The sequence below is a fragment of the Astatotilapia calliptera genome, chromosome 7, assembly GCF_900246225.1.
Source record: "Astatotilapia calliptera chromosome 7, fAstCal1.2, whole genome shotgun sequence".
Classification (NCBI taxonomy): domain Eukaryota; kingdom Metazoa; phylum Chordata; class Actinopteri; order Cichliformes; family Cichlidae; genus Astatotilapia; species Astatotilapia calliptera.
The window spans coordinates 44,518,499-44,540,091 of NC_039308.1; the positions used below are offsets into that span (position 1 = coordinate 44,518,499).

Sequence of the window (21,593 nt, forward strand, 5' to 3'; positions counted from 1 at the left end):
GTTGAGCAGGTGTACAAAGTGGCTGCTGAATGCATATTGCTAATAAGCGCATTCCTGTGCCTACATTTAGACAACATCCACTTACCATAAAACAAAAGTTCTAGCATGCTGACTGCTAGAAATATGTTTTGTGTATCTGTGTATTTGTTACACCAGTGTGTAACAATATCACAGTAATAATAGCAATGTAAGACATGGAACGTCTTTTTTGCATGTGTAGGTGTATGTGTTTTAATTTGTTTTGCTCATGAAACCCTCGCTAAAGGATATTTTCCTGAAAATGATAACCTTCAAGTATTCCCTTGGTATTTCTGAAGGTATTCTGAGGTGCTATCGTTCTGTTGCTCTGAATAAAGGGCAGTGGGTTGGGGGTATTATAAAGTGCAGATGAGTTGCTAAGGTAGGACTGTATGTGGGTGGTTGTCTCTCAGGAGTTTTTCTGGAAGCTATGGAGGTCACAGTAGAAAGGTGCAGTAAATATGCTTTGTGCCAGCACAATGTTGGGAGTAAAATCCTTCTCTGCTCACTCGATGAGAATATGATTTTTTGCACTGAAGCTTGCTTAATCCATCCCACATACCTTAGCTAAAAACAGTCAAGCCTCTATTTATCATTTGGTTCAGTTCAGTTTAAATTTTATATCTCCAAACCAGAGCATAAGTAAATTTTAGACACCTTACATATGTAAAGTCAAAAGACCCTAAATAATGGCAATGCACCCGTTAAAGATCCAAACTTTCTAACAGGAACGGACTACGGAGACCTTGCTAACAACTTGTACTAACAGGTGGAGAAATAATAACAACCTAACAGGGACAGCTCACAAATTTCTGACTTACAAGACATCACAAGGGTAGAGATTGTTACATTTTAAAATATATAAAACTGTGTTTTAGTATATTGCCATGGAATTAAACATTTCTGAGGTCTGATTGGTTCACAGTTGCATCCTTTATACCCTGACTGTAGATATTAATGCCACAGAAGAATAAAACACCATTAATTGTAATTTGTAATTGTAATTTACTTTTTACAAACATGCCTCAGGACAAAAGCTGTTAAGTGACAAATGCAAGTGTTCAAAGGTTATATAATTTTCACTCAGAACAGTGGAAAAGGAGCCTATTAAATTACTTGTGCATTTTACATTAAAAATCTCACATTATCTTACCTTGCAGAGAGATTAGGCTCAACTGATGGTCCCAGGGACATGCTAACAAGTAGCTCATTAGTTATCAGTGATTGAAGCTACAAAATAAAATACACATAGCACCTTTAAAGCTTTCAGGCAGTTACAAAAACTGATCTGTCAGAGAGGTCCCTCTTAAAGACAGTAGTATTTTGTATAATTCTGAAGGTACTGCGCTCATTTCATTCTCCCTGACAGTAATCCCAGCCCTAACCCTTTAAAGAAAAACATCAGATCAACAGAAATCACACAAATTTGGATTTGAAACTGATTTTCGCCAAAATATGACATGTTTGTATCCCAGCGATTTAAACTGATACAATGTAATGTGTAAATAAAAATACTCCTAATATTGCAAAAATATATATGTAATGTCTATATAAATTATGTTTTAGAGGGAAAAAGGAAGGAAGAGTACTGTAGAAACAGTAACCACCTTAATTCTTGGGCCACAAAAACCAAGTGAGTGAGAAGCACTTTGTAAAATGAGGTCATCCCCACACATCCTTTGATCCCTCCATTCTTCATCTTGGAGGCAAGTGGCATATAAGAGGATCTATCTTTGTGAACAGTTTTGAGCCTCCAAAATTACAAACAAACTAAAGGCAGGGGATCGATACAGTGTGTCTCACAGAATGATGAAGTGGCACTTCAGAGGGTGAAAATCAATGTCGCGTTCCCTTTCTCTCCTTCTCCTCTCGCCATCCTTCTTTGTGGGTCCTAACCTAGCTTCACAGTCCTTATACCACGGTGTTAAAGTGTGTATGTTGCTTGGAGCTTGGTCTCACACTGTGATTTAATAGTCCTTTGTTTTTTTTTTATTCCTTTTTAGCCTGGAAGACCCCTGCCACTATGATGTGTGAGCACACCCACCAATAATGGCCCATAGGATACACAGTGAAAGTAAGTGCTTCTGGTCTGATTTATGATTGGAATGTTCCTTCACCCTTTACTGTCCTTCTGAACCTCAGCTCATTTGTTGAGGCAGTATCGATCAGGATTACATAGCAATCATTAAATCATAGCATGGCACTTGACATGAAACTGCCAGCATGAAAGCAAATATTTAGTACAACACATGCACTGGACAAACAAGTTCATTTCTGTGCATTTTTATAGCTCATGAAGTGTTGGAAGTGAAGAAGCCATTTACAACTTTGGAAAAATAAAAGGAAGTTGATTATATATATTAAACAAAGAATTAACAAAGCTTCCCAAGGAGAAAATTGGATTTCAAGTGCTCTGGCAGTGGCTAGAAATTAATTGTAGCACTGTGGCAACTTTTGAAGATCGCATTCACAGCAGAAGGAAGCATATTTTGCCTCAATACTGGGACATTGTCCCCAAAGAAGTATAGGATTAGGTTTTGTTATGTGTTACTTACTGCTTGAGTTGAACAGTTTCAGTATCTGTTTTGCATTTACTGCTTTCGGTTAAGAAGGAGTTTTTCAATTACTGGAGCATGATTATATTTGGGTTGGGATTTTCAGGTTATGGCATAGACTAATGTACATCATTCATGTTTGTCTTAGTAATATTGTCTCAATATCAGTTCCCACTTAAATGTGGTACTTTTTGTGATGGATTCTACCAGAAACATTGGTAAGTTGTTTGATGAGCATGTACTGTACAAATATGTACAAAAAGAAAAAAACTGTCTAAAGTAGCTGACAGTTTGTGGTGTAGGTAAACATATGGCAGTTTCAGGCTGCTGGTTGGCACATCTGTAAATCTGATCAATATATTTATGGTCCTCACAAGGATTAGGGTTCATTGATTAGAACAAATATATCAAACTGAAGTAGTACAGGTAGTTAGTATAGATAGTGTGTAAACTGTTTGCCCACTTCCTGATTTCCTGTATTTTGTATGTTTGTCACACTTAATGTTTCAGCTCATAAAGCAAATTTAAATATTTAAATCACTTTTTCACACAGGGCCATGTAAGATTGGATTTTTGTTTCCCACTTAATCGTAAACAACTTCATTTAGAAACAGCATTTTTGTTTTTATTTGCGTTATCTTTGTCTGATATTTAAATGTGTTTGATGAGCTGAAAGATCTAAGTGGGACAAACACACAAAAAAAAAAAAAAAAAAAAAAGAAGCACAACTGTAGATTTCAGTTGTGGCCTGATGATACATCCCTATAGTTTCAAGAGGTTTTATCTAACAAAACCAGCAGGACGGTGTATGCAAAAAGAAAACATTGCCAGCATTGTGTACTGTGATTTACAGTTCTTGTAGTGATGAGTTATTATTTGCACTGATAACCGTGTCACTTCAACATCATCAACATTGTCTCAAAATTTCTTTAGTACCTTGAATGTAGTCATGTTCCCTTTTTCTTGTACAGTCTTTGCATTACTTGTCTCGATGTGTGGATGTATAGGACGTAATCTGCATGCACATAATCTGTATGAGTGAATGTATTCTGTGTTTGAGAGGAGTCTGCAATACTGTTCAGGGCGTTACTTGCTTTTGTGATGTTGGTGAGCTCTGAGACAGCCCCTGTTGGTGCTGGAAGGCAGCGCTGTCAGCTATCTTCCTGTCAGCCCTGCCTCAAGTTCTAGAGCTGAAAGATGAAGCCTGAGACAGGTATCCACGTAGTGAAGTAGTTGGGGGAAATAGATATGCATTTATCTTACTCCCCATCTATAGTTATCTATATACCGTATGTAGCTACAGAGTCTATTTGTCTTCTTTTGTTTGTCTTTGTCTGTCTCCAGGGGTGCAGCATGGGGTGAAAGGCTGCTGTGTTTCAGCAGTGAAATATTCATAGTATGTGCAGGGAGTTTGACGAGGAGCACTTGACACTTCCATAGTCACCACCCTCATTTTCATTTCCTCTCTGGCGCTGGCACTTTACCTCAGAGCTCCGCTGGTCTTTCATTCAACACTGTATTATAGAGGCTCAGTACATGATGAAAACAAGCCCACAGCATGCTGCTTTCACATTTCATCGCTGAGTGAATGTGATGTTAAACAAAGAAAAATACTGCATATTAGTGAATATTTTAGCTGTAAATCTCAAATATGAATTTTTATTACTATTCTCTGAAGGTTTTCATGGTAAAATTGTTCATTGAGATGCTTTTTGCCATCCCTCTTGTGCTGCGATAATAGCAACTTGGGAACATTTTCAGTTTAAATTCAAAACGGATGATATATTCGACATCGGTTGTACCTGACTTCCAACATTTCCCTGTCTTACATCATCAGTCAAAAAACTCAGCCAAACACACCCAGTCGGATTACAGGTTTAATTACAGAATATCACGATAAAATAGAAATAGAATTCATATTAACAAGACAGGATTGGTCTAGTGAAAAAAGTCTGACCTCTTTCTAAAGCTGCATTGCACCTTGCCCCTGAATTATGGAATTATTGATTTGGTGCGTCTCTGTAAAGAATTCAACATTTTCTACCTTTTTATTCTCTTGTATAGTGATAGTATCTTAACAGCATCTTATCTAAATATAGGCATCTATCCCAGAAATAAGGAAGTAACTCAACCAAAAAGGTTTCAATATAAATAACAATTTTTCCAGTTTAGATTTCTATAAAAATTCATGTGAGAAGGTTTAACAACAACAAACCACAGGATCATAAGCTCTTTTTTTAAGGAATTATGTGCAAAAATCTCATGTCATCTTTCATTTTTTTATATTTTGCTAATAAAATGGAAACTACCTGCTGTGATTTATTGAAACACCTGCAGACATGCATGGTACTAAACATATAAAGCAAAATATATAATATAGAAGTTTGTACTCATTGGCAGGCAGCATGGTGGCACGGTGGTTAGCACTGTTGCCGCACAGCAAGAAGGTCCTGAGTTCAATTCCACCATCAGGGCCAGGGTCTTTCTGTGTGGAGTTTGCATGTTCTCCCCGTGTCTGCGTGGGTTCCCTCCGGGTACTCCGGCTTCCTCCCACCGTCCAAAGACATGCAGTTTGTGGGGATAGGTTAATTGGATAATCCAAATTGCCACTAGGTGTGAATGTGAGTATGAATGGTTGTCTGTCCTTGTGTGTTAGCCCTGCGACAGACTGGCGACCTGTCCAGGGTGTACCCCGCCTCTCGCCCTATGACAGCTGGGATAGGCTCCAGCGCCCCCCGCCACCCTGAAAAGGATTAGCGAATGGATGGATGGATGGGTACTCATTGTAAATGCAAAAGTACTATTTTATCACTGTCAAACTGTTATCGTTTTTCATAGACTAAAGATATGGACAACAGAGAAGTACCTAGAGATACAGTTTTTATTTGGTTCTTTGCCAAGTTGTCCATTATGCATAGACACAACATTAGTTCATTCCTTGACTTAGGTGCTTTTTCTTGAATGATCTATAGGGCAGTGTTAAGTGGCTTAAACCAAAAACAGTGGTAAGGTACACAGAATGGACTAAAATGAGTAAAGAAGCAGTTATCAAAAAAATAAATAAAAAATTATGAGACTTTGTGGCTTTTTGGAAGCAAAATCTAAAGAAAGAGGGTTGACTCAGGAGATTTGCACATTACTGTATGTAAGTACTGTGTGTAAGACATTCTGTAAAATAAAGTTTTACATTTGACAGTGTGTGCAACAGTTTCAGTTATTTCATTTTGTGTAAAGGCTCATGAAATTACATTTAATCTACTGATTTTTGTTAAGAGACCTGACATTTCCTTTAGTGTGTAAATGCATACAGATATGTTTCATGTCATAAACTCAAACCTCTTGTTTTACTTTATGCCCACTGCACAAAGTGATGCGGCTTCTTGAGCTAAAACAACAGTGAGCAGCTGGTCGGTGTGATTTTACCAACCTGCTGAGCATCGACAAAGACTGTCGAGCAGATAGTCAAGTTCATACATACACACTTGCACAAACTTCTCATAATGTGCCTGGCAACTTCTCTCAGTCCTGCTACTGTTCACAAACACACACACTTCCTCTTACAAAGCTCTTCACAATAAAATGAGCCATGTATAATGCAAATGCTCTTTTAAATGTATTAAACATATTGCACTCCTTTTAAAAGGAATTGCAAAAAATTTTCTGAAAACTTTCATCGTGATTATTTTACCATTATTATTACAAATTATAAGTTGATTGATAAAAATAAATAAACCAGTTAAAGAACAACAGGAAGATGTGAAATAACAGATAAAAAACAAAAACCCACATATACTGAATAAATCAATAGCCTAACACATAATAGTTCTTGTTTGTTTATACAAAATCAGTATTCATATGCATCATGTTGAAAACAACAATGTTGATATTTGTAAATAAAAAATATTACATTTATTAATCATGTAAATTTCCTGCACCTGTCATAGACGTCCACATGATGCCCAAAAAAATTACCCAGTCCAAAGTTCAAATGTTGAACATCTTGATGTCGAGGCTGTGTCATGGTTGCATGTCCAAATTGCGAAGTTCGGATGTCATCTAGATGTCCAGAATTGGTCATGGACCAACGGACACAATATAGACACGTTTATCCAACGTCCATTGTTTAGCAGGTAGGAACCTGAGCCAATAGGTGTGCTATTTAAGCTGTTTTAGTCTGCTTACAGCTGCTGTGCATCTGCAACTCACTTTGCAACCCACTGCATCTGTATCTGTTGTAATCATTGTCACATCTGTTGTCACTGATGCCTGCTTTGTTGCTGCTGCTCTCTTTGCTTCGAGGCTTCCATGGTTTAACATGAAAGGCTGGTGAGGTCTGCTATCAGGACATCTTGTCAATATATACTTTTCACCAAATAAAAATAGCAGTCGACCATTCGCCTTTTGACTTAACTCTGACTTTTAGGTTTCCTGGGAACCTGTTGGGTGTCAAGTAAATATACTTCCAATTTAATTATATTTAGCTTCAAAGTTTTTCTGACTGTCAAATAATATTTAGTACAATAGTATTCATGTACACAAACAGCAGTATTACCTTTTTGACACTATCATGTTTTGCTAAGAGATGCTGTGCTTTTTTAGCAGGTGCTTTAGTCTTCTATCCATCCACTTTCGCTTAACAATACTCTTATCATTACAGGCAGATGTGAAATGTAAACATGAGATCCGAGGTTAAATGTCACATGATATTTCAATGCAAACTATAACGTGATATTTAGAGTCCTCATATATTAGCATAGTTTCCTTTTTTTTATGACTCAGATTAGATTTTAATATACAACCCCCCCCCCCCCCCCCAAAAAAAACACCCAAAAGATAGCAGAATGGACATTCCCAGTAACAGCAACAGAACAAATTGAGAATCAATGCATATTTCCATCCCCCCCCCCCCCCCCCCAAAAAAAAAAAAGATGCCAACATTTCACATAGACCAGATTACAGCTATCCTATTTAGTCCGACCTTAACTACTTTAGCTGGATACGTCACTGACCTGTATGTAGAAAGTAGTTAGCCCACTTATCATTATAGTCGTCCAGTCTATTTAGCAGTCTATATGATAATCTTTCATAAGCTGCCACTTGTCCCAAAGAGGTATACCACTGAGAGAAGGTAGGAGTCGATGAGGCCTTCCACTCTTCCACCAACAGCTTCCTCCCCAGCATAATCGCCGTTTGTACCCAATGAGCAAGAGAAGTGGATAAGTGACTCAAAGCTGAAGGGTCTCCTAATACATAAAGACTGTTCATAAATGGGACCCCTTGACCTACAACCTTCTCTACTACAGTGTGAATATGAATCCAATAATCTTGGACTTTGGAGCACCCCCAGAGCAAATGTTAAAGTGTGCCACTTCCTTGCTGGCATTTCCAGCATGCATCATCAGTCGCTAGACCCACCTTATGTAACCGTGAGGGTGTCCAGTATACTCTATTTAAAATCTTAAATTGAACCAATCTTGAACGCAATTCGCGTGACATTTTTTTCAGATTCCTGAGGATGCCATTCCATTCCTCCACTGTAAAGTTGAGATTTAAGTCCATTTCCTACGTTCTTTTGAGGGACAGTGTGTTAGGATCAGAAGCTAATAAAAGCATTTTGTAATAAGCTGATGCCTCTTGTCCACGCCCAAAGGTTTTTTTTATTTCCTCCAGAAAGTCTCAGCTTAAAGGGAACTTTGCGAATGAACCACATGTATTGGCCATCAAATTTCTTAGTTGCAGGTATTTCCAAAATTCCTGTCTAGGTAAATCATATTCTTCTGCAAGTTTTCCATGTGATTTAAATATACTATTTTTATAAAGATCCCCCAACACTGTTATACCTCTCTGAAACCAGAGCTTCCAAAAGAAGGGTAGTTTAGCAATAGAAAGTTGGGGATTATACCAAATACCAGCAGATTGGTTAAGATATGGATCAAATGTGAATAATTTGGACATTCTTTTCCATACTTCTTTCAAATGAGAAAGTGCCGGATGTGATTGGATACGGGGGGACAAATTAGTTGATAAGCTATATAATGGTGTAAATGGCGAGCAAGCAGTACTTTCAATGGAAAACCAAGGAGGCGCTTTCTCAGGGGGTAAGAACCAATGTGCCAAATGCCAAAGAGAAAAAGCATAATGATATAAAAGTAGATTAGGCATCCCTAACCCACCTCTGTCCACTGGTTTCTGCTGTTTTCTCAGATTCAATCTAGGCTTTTTATTATTCCATATAAATGCCTTACAGAGCTGGTCAAATTGTTTGGTGTATTTCAAAGGAACATGAATTGGTAGAGCCTGCAACAAATAATTGAACTTAGGTGTACATACCATTTTGATTACGTTTACCTTTCCCCACATTGAGAGATACATCTGAGACCAATGCTCAATATTAATTTTCATATCGCTGAGTAAAGGTTCAAAATTTATCTTTATCAGGTCTGACAAATGAGGCGGGAAGGTGATGCCTAAATACTTAATGCCCTTCTGAGGCCAGGAAAACATACAGGTTTGAAAAAGTGACCTAGGACAATAACTAGTTAACGGAAGGGCCTCTGATTTGGTCCAATTCACCTTATAACCAGAAATAGCTGAAAACGTATTTATTATTGCCTGCAAGGAGTTTAAAGACTTTTCTGGGTCTGATATAAAAAGCAAAATGTCATCGGCGTAAAACATCAGTTTATGACAGTCTCCCCCTATACTGACACCTGGAAAATTGGGCTCCCTACGAATAGCCACTGCCAACGGCTCAAGGGCCAGAGCAAAAAGAAATGGAGAGAGGGGATCCCCCTGCCTGGTTCCTCTACCTAGTTCAAAAGAAGGCCCTATTATTCCATTTGTGAGTACTGATGCCTTGGGGTGTACATATATAAGCTGAATCCAATTAATAAAGCTTTTGGTAAAACCGAAACACTCCAAAGTGGCGAATAAATATCTCCACTTGACTCTGTCGAATGCCTTTTCGGCATCCAGCGAAATCGCAGCTATGGGAGAATGGCTGTCCTGAACCGCCCACATAATATCAATTAACCTCCTAATATTATCAGCTGAAGAGCGTGAGCTTATGAAACCAACTTGATCTACATGTACAAGAGAGGTTATTACCCGGTTTAATCGATTAGCCAGAATTTTAGATAAAATCTTACTATCATAGGAGGTCAGACTTATCGGTCTGTAGCTTTTACAGTCAGTGGGGTCATTATCCTTCTTTAGGATAAGTGTAATGATGGCTTCAGATAGTGAAGGTGGGAGCCTACCCTCTTGAAAAGATTCATTATAAGTGTTTAAAAGCAGTGGCGCTAGATCTTCTGGAAAAGATTTATAAATTTCAGCCGTATATCCATCCAGGCCTGGTGCTTTATCAGAGGGCAGGTGTTTAATAACTCCCACTATCTCTTCAACGGTAATGGGAGCGTCCAAATATTTCAGTTGATCCACTGTCACCTTAGGAAGATTTAAAGATAACAAAGATTTCTTTATATCACTCTCTGAAATGCTTGATTTCGAGCTATAAAGATCTTTATAAAGGTTACTAAATATTGTATTAATTTCTTTAGGTTTAAAGAAAAGACGTCCATTATTATCTTTAACAGCTGAGATCATAGCCATAGTCTCTCTCTGTTTAATATATATTAGCATAGTTTCCTAAATGTTGCCAATACAATCAAAGGCAGCTAAATTTGACGCATAGGTTTAAACATTTTTTGTTTTTATAAAAGTTTGACCTTATTTGACTTCGAAGATGAAATCAGAGGTCTAAAGTTACATATTTAGAGACCCCATAATATCATAATACCCCAGCATGCCTATATGCTGTCAATATAAATAAAATAGATAAATAAAATAGTTCTGTATAGCATTAATATCATGTTGACCTTTAAATCAGTCTGTTGACCATAAAGGGGAGGTCAGAGGTCAAATGTGACATCATACTTTAAATATTATAAGATACTTTCTTCATGTTGGCAATATACACCTGACTTGTAAGAATCATAGTTTTTAAGTCATAAAAAAAACCAATAAATCATTAAGCTAACCTTGAAGAAATTGGCTGTAAGCCAAATTTTAATGGATTGTTAACATGACCTCACTCGATATCCCTTTCATTCATAGCTTTTTGAGCTTACAGATAGACACACACACACACACTTAAACGCTAACAAATCCTTAACCCACTTGGCAAAGGTAATAAATATAGAATTGAAGTATATAAACTTACATTAAATTTCTCCACGTGTCAAAAGCAGAAAACGAGCTTTCATGACAGGAGATTTGTTAAAATCCACGACTCTTGCTGCAAGATGGCATTGAACTGCTCTTTGCTCGCTGCATAATTCTCGCTGCATCGTACTACTGTAAAATTAGTCTCAGAGGGAAAAGTAAACAGAGCCTGGTAAAAGTTGAAAATCACATCGTCATTATATTTTTATGCCGCCACCCTCGTAAGTCATCCTCACAGAGTCCAGGCCTCTTGTTCTGAACACTGCAGAAATATCAATATGGATTTAGGAGACTCCCTGAAGCAAGGTCCTCAGCTAATTAAATCTGTAATCACTTTGTACTGTAAAAACACAAGCAGGGGAGGTGAACAGAGGGCTATGTGGTGGTTTAAATGCAGGCCGGTGGAGTTTTATTTAACAAAGACGGCTAATTGGGTCAGAGCTCTTTATCCTCATAAAGTTCCAAGGTTTCTTGCTATTTGGACAACTTATGGCACTTCTGACGACATCTAAGAAAGTGAGAGAAAAGAAGAGAGGTTAAGTCGGAGATGGAGAACAGCCACTGTTGTCAAGGCTACTGCAAACAGCTATTTGATATTGTCTTCGGGGTTTGAAGTCTGTTGTACAATGTAGAATGTAATGAAATACACAGGAGCTGCGTGGCAAGAATGCATTTAGCGGGAGATGTTACAGAGGTGTACAATATCATGAACTCCTTCCATCTTTAATTTCTAGAAGGAGAACCATTCAGCCATGTTGTAAATATGATCCAGTCATTATCAGGTCAGCTTCATTCAGTCTTCAGGCATCTCGAAATTCTCAAAGATTACTGCCTTGTGTGGTATCTGCATTTTATCACACCTTCTTTAATCACTTTATATGATGATATTTGTGCAAAATCAATGAATGAAATTAAAAACTAAAAATAAAGTAATAATACATAATCAAATTGACTGGAGCTGGTGATAAAGGTTTAGGGATATGAAGTATAACTAATTAAAGTATTTGAAACTAACTGATTAAACTTTGTTTCTCCTACTCGTTGACACTAGTAATACCTGCCTTGGATTTTTATTTTTTATTTTTGGCCTTTTAACTGGCTTTATTGATAGAAACAGAGAAGATTGACAGGAAAGCGTAGAGAAAGAAAGAGGGGAAGATGTGCAGCAAAGAGCCACTGGTCGGACTGGAACCAGGGCCGGCTGCTTTCAGCCATGCGGTATATGGGCACCTGCTCATAACTGAGCTGAACCAGCGCCCAAAGCCATCTTCTTTAGCTAATTATTAATATCATCAATACACAGTAATAGTTAACTATCCACTGCAGTGCAATTGTTCCAGTAATAGGTTATAAATGAGGAATGTGGATTATGTAACAGGTGACATCTATAAAAGCAGCATGATTTAGCATAATTTTGATGTAATAAATATGGCTGTCTGCATAGACGGGCATAAAAACCGAAGGATTGTGTGAAAGCCTAAGTATTTTATATTTTGCTAACACAGAGACAGATTTTTAAAAAATGATCTTGAGCAGTAATCCTGCAAGCTTTGTGATAGTCTTTCAAAGTTTTTCTTCAGACAATGGCTGCTTTTTCACTTCTTTTCAATCCAGTCCTCGTACCTGGCCATTTTCAGCCATATGTTTGTTTGTTAAGCCACTTCCATGAAATATGTTGTTCCCATTTAGTTAAATATATTATACATGAGATAAAAAGGCATAAAATATCATTTTTGCACCATGAATGTGAATCCCAAACAGCTATTAGCTGAAAACTTGACATGACATGCATGAATGGTGTGCAGTGTGTTCTTAAAAAATTTGAGGAATCTGGACAATGAGAACAGCAGATGAACAGTATCTGTTCTCACAGAAATAGAAAAAAATACAGCCATGACACAGAGCCAAAGAGATCCATTTGGCCTTTCAGTTGATCCATCTACTGTTTGTGGCTGAATGGCTGTCAAGGAGTCATTCTGAAGTCTTTATTTTAGAAGCGAGACAAAATTTTAGAGAAAAAATTCAAACAGTTCTGGAAAGAAGAGAAGGCTAGCTTTATGGGGATATTTAGTGTATCATGGTAGCACAAGGTATTCACAAGGTACTACCGTCTTAAAATGGACAGAAAGAAACGAGCTCTGCCTAGATTTTACCTTGTGCTCTACATATTACCATACTCCTTAACCATTTTGTGCTAGAGAAATATTTAAAATGGTTCCTCAAAGATGAGAATTTTCTTTCTTTTTGCATTTTACAACCAAAATCCAAAGCAAAGTTTCTTGTTGTTGAAGAAATTTGCAATTCTATGTAAGCAGTTTAGATATTAAACATGTCATACCTCCTGTTTACAGTAAATAGCTGCAAAGCACACTTCATTAAAACTTTAGAGCGAAGTCAAATTAAGAAACAAAAGGAGGCTCTTTCTATGGATGTTCTCACTATTTGCTCTCTTTTCCCTCTGAATTTTAAGCCTTAAGGAGTCACTATGTATCTGCGATTACCATTTGAGCTGCAGCTCTGAGGTGCTGACCTCATGCTGCCTCCATTCTCTGTGTTACTCACATTTGTGTCTGTCCCCAGGGCTCTTCGTCTAAAGAGCCTCGACTGAAGAGGCAGGCGGGCCAAGCACAGTATGGCGGGGTTAGACCTGCCCTGGAGAAATCTTTACAGCGACCTGATTTCACTCAGTTGCTCCCCTTATTCCCCAGATCTCACGCTCATATTCACCTGATCCTGTGTCGGAGCCATTTTGGGTGGAAAAACTTCTTTAACAACAGTTAAACTAGAGCAAGATTTCAGAATCCAGTGATTGTTCATGCGCTGCAGCCACAGTCCTTGTCCCCGAGATCTTCGTTTCTGTTTAATCTAGCACATAATTTCATTCATTGTTCGAAATCTTTCGTAATGTCTGAGAGATCTGATCGTGACCATTTTCACGAATCTCCCTCAAAATTGCACATTTTCAGTATCAGCCCAAAAGCAATGTGTTGAAAAGAATCTCTCATCCCAGCTTGTTACATGTATCTCACAGGGATCTGAATTAATATTAGCGATTGGTCCCCAAGTCACGTTCATCCCCATCTTTTCACTCTAGCATCTGGATTTAATTGGTGCTACGCCGTAAAGCCACAGCTGCTCTTCCTGTTAGAACAATAAATTATCCCAATTAGGAGTTGAACAAAAGAGGCTGTCTGACACAGCAGCCCACTGCCATGCCTAGAGATTGGACTGCGATGGAATGAGGCTTCTCGCTGACATGAAGCCGCACCAAAACACCTGCCCCATCATCTCTCTGATCAAAATACAGTTCCAGTCCAGGGAATATATAGAACAGAAAGAGACTGCTTTGCATGACTTGCAAACATGAGAGCTTCTTGTATATAAATGAAACAGAAAAAGAATCACTGTGTTTGAAATTAGTGAAAGGTATATTGTGTAATTGCTGGGCGGATGATTAATTGGTGTTTGGATGATGGGTTGTGGATACAGCCGGGTTTTCTGGCAGCTGCCTTCCATATCGATGGCACCAGTAATGAAGGCAATATTGACATAGGGTTCAGAAAGATGTGGAATGGGAGGAACAATAGGAGCATCTGTGCCTCTCAGTAGTTACGAGTATAATTGAGACCATATTTTAGCTTGCTCTTTGAAAACTAGCCTTACTATATTTCCCTTCTCCTTCCCTGACAGACGAGACATATTTATTTGCCACAATGTCACGTTCAGGAGCTTTGGCAACTCAGGCGATCTACCGTTTAAAAGAATGTAGGCTATCCACCACTACGATGGCGGCCTGTGTTGTGATTGACACTACTTCCACATGCTGGCCTGGCCACACCATCTCTTTGTCTCACCGCTTGCTGTGAACATGCCATTAAGCCAGTCAAAGTTTGACAAGAAAAATGAAGTGTGCCGGTTCCTGTGGCCTCGAGTGTCTCTCTGAATAATGAGCACATTGCCTGTACCCCCCTGTCTCCACTCCGTGCCATCAGTTTTACTCTTCCCCTTGAAGTTCTAGTCTGCTGAGAGAGTGAAGGGGTCTTTAGGTTGTCGCGTGTCCAGGAAGAAAAATGTGGTCATGCAAATCTGTCAAACTAAATCTGTAAAACCCAGAAAAGAAGCGTATGATGAATGAAGTATATTTTTATTGATATAATTCCCCCATTTCATTTTACGGCATTAGGACGGGGAGTTCTGTTTCATAGGAGCTGTCCAATATGAGGGAGCGTCATAAGATGTCGCAAACAGCTGCAATTTTGCGAGCCAAATTAGCTGGCACTGTTTTCCTTGTTGACTTTATTTCACTGCTTTTTAAAACACAACAAACGGCTGAGCAGCGCTGCTGGATCATAGCATCATAGCTGCCTTGCACAGCAAACACTGAGAAGAAAGGGCAGCTCCACTGCTACTTCCTTACCCAGCCTTATTTCTCCCAATTACCAGCGTGTGAGCAAACAGTATGACATGACTGACCTCCTCTCAGAGAGCTGTGGTCATGACTGCGAGGCTCTCTCAGCTTATTATGACAGAAGTGTTATGGTAATAGAAGGAAAGTCTGTGCCGTGGCGATAGCACCTCAGGAGCGCATAGCCTATTATCCTCCACTGTGTAGTGGTAGTAATGGTGAGACAGAGGGCATCCTATCTGTTATGGTGATGATGCATTTTGAATGGGTAGTGCCTATTATATATCAGTGGATGATAATGCCAGGAAAGAGCATCCTCTGGGTATGGTCATGATGCCAAGAAATGGGTGAAAGGGTCTGAACAGAATATACAATGTGCCATATCAGGTTTATGGTGATAGATTAAAGAGAATGGCAGGATCTTTTTTTTTTTTGAGCTATGAAAATTGGAGGCTAGCCCCTGTGTTCAAAGAGCGTGAATATCCAGGGAAAGGAAGACAATGAGGAGCATGTGTGTACGTGTGCATACAACAAACAAGAGCCACGCAGTCAAAGGAGAATCTTAGTTAGCTGTCTGCTTGGCGCTTCGCCGCCCCTGTGATGTATGTTTATGGCCCATCATCTCTAGCCAATTACCCTGCCTCAGTGTGGGAGCACTGCACCTTCTCATCACAGCCGTCAGTGTCTGAGTGTGGAGAGAGACGGTGACAGTTAACGTTCCTGGACATCTCCTGGCAAAGTGCTGTTTTCCTTAGGGGACTCTTGAGATTCATCTTTAAAAGTAAGCCACTGGGTAACAGAGTGTGTTGAGCCTTATAGCTGCTTTGGGAATTGAATGCTTGTTTATTGTATGTATGTTTGTGTGTGCATATGTGCGTGTGTGTGTGTGTGTGTGTGTGTGTGTGTGTGTGTGTGTGTGTGTGTGTGTGTGTGTGTGTGTGTGTGTGTGTGTGGACGGTGGGTGGGGGGTGCTAACGCATGTGTCTGTAGGTGTGCATGAGTGCTGTGTGGGTGCTGTAAGTTGGAACAGTATCTCTGTAAACTTTGTAAATCTCATGTTTCCCACGCACTCCTGTTTCCATCATTATGGCATTATAGGATATGTGGATAACTCACTGCTCTCTATATTGATGTGTGCATAAGGCTACATGCTGTAAATGATGTGTGAAATAACCTTGGCATTTTGGGTGTCTTTGTTTTTCCAGATATAGCTGAGGTAGACGTGCTCATGTATCCCGTCCATGTCAACCTGCAGACTTTCTCCTACAGACACATCTGACTTTTACAAGGTGCGTTTAAATGCCTTTTTTGTTTTTGCATGTGTGTCGCAAATCTGCAGTGTGCTTGTGTCTAGTCAAAGTAAATGTAAATCCCCTGCAGAGCAGTGACATTAGAAAAGGTAAAGCAAATCAGACTCGCAGCTCAGGAGCAATGAAGGCTAATTTAGTTTTAGGAGAAATCGGAAACATTTTTGGGAGTGCTTAAACTTTGTTTCGATGATTCCTTTGTAAAACTGAGAATGCACAGTGACAAGAAAAGGATTTGCAATGATAATATTTATTTATTTATTTTTGGCTCCATATTCATACTGTGTGACAGATTGAAGCTGCAAAGCTGTGTTTGCGTTGGCTAGACTAAGGAGCGCTTCTGCCCAGAGGGTTTATCAGGGAGAGAAAATATTGACCGCGAACAGTTGCACTTTGGTGGTGTTATTGCTTTTCACACTTGTGTGATACAGACAGCAGTCGCCAAGTACAACAATTGTAAACCCGCAGCCATATCGACGGTCGCATTGCTCTTCTGTACAGGACAACATATTCCACTTGTGGTGTTTACATTTTAGTTTATTTCACTGGAGTGCTTTTTGCAGATAGATGGTGTAAGATTACAGGAACCTGGTAAAAAGAAAAGGAAGTACTTATTGTTTAAGTGAAATGCAAAAACCCAAAGTGGCCTCTTAATTTGATTCTGAAATATGAATGCAAAACAACGTGACAAGACAAATCTGTGTTTGTGCACATGTGGTGTGATTTTTCATTAATATATACTGGGATTTCACTTGTTAAATCAGCTGTGTTTACTTCCTTATTATTATTATTATTCCTTACTGGCTAGTGCACAATTGAAGTTTATCACCTCAGTTTTAGAGTAGCATCGAGCTATTAGCTATCTCCACAGGTGTGCATGATTCTCTGAATGAGATACTGATGTTACTATGATTATATGACACTGATAAGTTTATTGGTACTGTAACAATGTGTACTCTACAATAAAAAAGCCAAACTGTTGCACCTAATTCTTGTCTTTTTAAGTGATATAATAACTGATATATGTACATATGCTATTACTAAATCTGAGAACCATTTAATGCCAAAAATTCATTAAACAAAGGCATTTTAACCCATTAATCATTCTTTAATTCTTTGTTATTAATTCTTTAATAACAAATCATGCTTCTTAATTGTGTGGCACCTCACATGCAGTATCAACATTGCTCAGAAAATGAAAAGCAAATTTAAATAGACAGATGTTAAATACGATATGAAAACATGTTACCACAAAATTTAGCATATTGTAAAATTTAAAAAAAGTATTATAAAATCTGACAAATTACTTTCCAGAAAACTGAAGAAGGATCTCCTAACCACTTCCTCAAGCTTATCTGGGGAAATGTTGAGCCAGTGGGGCCAGAGTCTACCATGGGTCCTGCTACCAGTAGGACATGCCCAGTCAGAACACCTTACCCAGGAAAAGCCCACTTCGGCTGCCTCCTTTCGATGTGTAGCAGCGGCTCTACTCTGTGCTCCACCCAAACGACTGAACTCCTCTTTATATCGCTAAGGGAAAGCCCATCCACCTTTCAGATAAAGCTTGTTTATGATGGTTGTCTCCGAAATCTAATGTTTAGCCTTTAATTGAAGTAGTGATAATAGTGTTAACAAAAAGGCCCCGTTGAGATTAAAGGATTCATGGCGTTTCTCAACAGTGATGCTCCATCTGGTGGCAGATGGCTGCATAAGATGAGAACACAATTATTTACCTGCCTTGGGTATCAATAAAAATGCAAAACAATTAGATTAAACGACTACTATGTCTCGTACCAACTACAATATATATATATATATATATATATATTAGGGGTGCAACGATACACAAAATTCACGGTTCGGTTCGGTTCGATACTTTGGTGTCACGGTTCGATATTTTTTCGATACAAAAAAATGTTCATGCATTTTTAATTTGGCATTTATTAAAATTATAAATATATATTTTAACTCAAAAGTACAGTTTTTAAATTTAACCCTAACCCTTGTGCGTGTTTTTCATTTTGACAGCGAATGCGCACCTGCGGACCACTTATGTGCACCCCTGGTTATTTAGCTCGTCATATTGCAGCCACAGAAATTCTTTTGTCCATGAAACCATAAAGCTGCACTTTCTTTTTGCCTTATAGTCTGATTTGTCGTAACTTCTCCGTTTTGTGGTAAGCTTTTCTTTGGCTGCCACTTCTTCACCCTGACCTGTCTTATTTGGCTCAGCAGAACTAAAATATATATCCTGCTACTTTTACACACGCACTCACATAAGCTCAGCGATTCTCTGCGCGATCAACCTCTCACATGTTTAAGCTTGCTGCGGGAGATTTCACTTGTCATGTTTGCATAGTAAGCTAACGATTAATAAGACGATGTCAGAGGAATTGGTGCACAAATTATCATCACTCACAGATCAGTGCTGTCGCTCTCTATACACAGTTCGCACGATTGCAAAGTGAAAGCAAAAAAACAAGCGCAAATTCAAACGCGACTTCAATATGTCACATATTGACAGTGGCTCACCGATGCCAATGACATAATTACCCAGCTACATTTCTGAAAGAATGCAAAAGCATTGACATATATTTTTCCTTCCTACAATAGCCCGACGGGCAGGGAAGAGATAGATTTTGGTAGCCCGACTGAAAAAATCACTAGCTCCGGGACGTCGGGCTAGCGATATTGCGAGCCCTGTATCTGATTGAGGAATCACTCATCTTTGGAAAAGAGAGTTTATTACAGAGAAATGTCTCTTTCCAAAATAAAAGCTATACTATCCGCTTCTTCTGGGCTATATTCTCAGCAGCATAAGGAGAATCATGTGCTAACAGCTGTCTAAATGACTCGGCTAAAGTTAGTAGCATGCTTGTTGTTTTGGTCTTTACACTAGGATGATGTCGGCGTAAATGTGCAGTCATATTCGTTGTGTTCCCACTAGTGCTTTCAGGTTAATCTCGTTGAAATGACCTTAACGCCACAACACGGCAAATCTCCGTTAACGAGCTACCGTCGATCGCTCCGGCATGGGGCTAGACGGCCAACACGTTAACGAGCTAACTGCGCTAACACACTAGTTCACACCAATGTAATTGAGCATTGCATGGCACATCCAACATACTGTTTTACTTTAGTCCATGACTCGCTTACCTTCAGGGTCATACGTCACATGAAAACCAAAATAATTCCAAACGCCAGATCTGAATGAGGTTCAATTTGCCTGTTGCAAGGAGAGCTTAACTTCTGTCTCGCTAGCTTGCCCTGCGCTCTTCCTTCTGACGATGCTGTCTGTGTTGAGCGCTCAGTCGATCTGCGCTCGACAGTGCAGCCTAGGCGGAGTAGTCGAACACAGATTCACTGAGCGCTCAACACAGACAGCATCGTCAGAAGGAAAATTGATAAAATAAATTACAAATGTTGTATTGTTCGATACATATGCGTACCGAACCGAAAGCACTGTATCGAACGGTTCAATATCGATACGAATATCGTTGCACCCCTAATATATATATATATACTAGGGGTGCAACGATACACAAAATTCACGGTTCGGTTCAGTTCGATACTTTGGTGTCACGGTTCGATATATTTTCGATACCAAAAAAAATGTTCATACCTTTTTAATTTGTCATTTATTAAAATTATAAATATATATTTTAACTCAAATGTACAGTTTTTAAATTTAATGTTGCTGAAACAAAAAAGTAATAAAAAAAATGAATATATCTTAGGGCTCGCAAAATGTCAAAATCCCCGGTAGCCCTTCGGGCAGGGACTCTTCAGTTTTTGGTAGCCCAAAATAAATTTAAGTAGCCCGAATAAAAAAGAGAGCAATATTTTGATTGATGCTTTGTTTCCTGTTTAGTTTCCGTTACAATATTATACTTTAATGTATAATATTGTAACGGAAACAAAACATTAATCAAAAAATTGTTGATAAACAAATTACAACATTGTATAAAAATTACAATCATCAACTCAAATACTTGGTTCTAATTGAACAGAAATTTCTATGAACTTGTAAGAACTGTGTAGGACATGAATCCGTCTGTGTCAGATCCTGAATTTGAAATTTCCGCTGAAGTCACATGTAAGAGGCAAGTGGAACCAAGATCTAGGCCATTTGCTTTTTGAAGTTTGCAAAGACTGCTAAATTTTGCCATTGGTAGTTCACTCTTTGCAACATAGTACGCTGTTTTAAACTGATTTTCAGGTTTATTTTTAGTATGTTATTTGCAATTGGTGTTTTCAGATATTGCAGACTGAGCAATAATGCATTTCTTGCATTTCTCATGGGTTCTAATGGGGGCCTTTCTTAATGACTGGTCCCAGTAACAAAGGCACTTGTCGACTCAGAAATCGAGAGAAAACCAACAACACACCCGGCAGAACATTATGTTATTTACACGGATGCACATAGGTGGTCCGCATGTGTGCATTCACTGTCAAAATAAAAGACGCGCACCAGATAAGAAGTTGCAACGCGTGTTTGCGTCCATATAAAAAGCACTGTTTTTGTCCGCTAGAGTGGGATTTTCACGGCACATTCCGCACCACATCTCTGTGCGTTCATCATTTGTTTGAAGCCAGCTCACCTCCTGCAACCACTTTTTCGAGAATACGTGCTTCTTTTGTGGTTCGGACTCCTTCTGACATTTCTTTGGAGGTAGAGGAACACCAAAGTAACTGCTTAAAGGAGCTTCTTCGACATCTTTAAGAGTTTTAAACAAATGTCTGTCCTCCTCCAGAAAATCTTATGTATGCAAACACGCGTTGCAACTTCATATCTTGTGCGCGTTTTTTTTTCTTTATTTTGACAGCGAATGCGCACCTGCGGACCACTTATGTGCAGCCCCGGTTATATAGCTCGTCATATTGCAGCCACAGAAATTCTTTTGTCCATGAAACCATAAAGCTGCACTTTCTTTTTGCCTTATAGTCTGATTTGTCATAACTTTTCCGTTTTGTGGTAAACTTTTCTTTGGCTGTCACTTCTTCACCCTGACCTGTCTTATTTGGCTCAGCAGAACTAAAATATATATCCTGCTGCTTTTACACACGCACTCACATAAGCTCAGC

General features: G+C 38.8%; 1 protein-coding gene across 6 annotated transcripts in view; it reads left to right on the top strand.

The window, feature by feature from the left end:
• mgat4c (mgat4 family member C) overlaps positions 1 to 21,593 on the top strand; it is a 128,747-nt gene that overhangs the window by 51,612 nt on the left and 55,542 nt on the right. For 3 of the 6 annotated variants that reach the window (XM_026175017.1, XM_026175018.1, XM_026175020.1), the window contains 2 exons: positions 2,022 to 2,092; positions 16,407 to 16,490. The gene's annotated coding sequence lies outside the window, so the exon portion shown is untranslated. Of the gene's footprint in view, positions 1 to 145; positions 2,093 to 13,111; positions 15,983 to 16,406; positions 16,491 to 21,593 lie in introns of those variants that run through there. The other 3 variants (XM_026175019.1, XM_026175022.1, XM_026175021.1) reach the window with 3 other exon arrangements.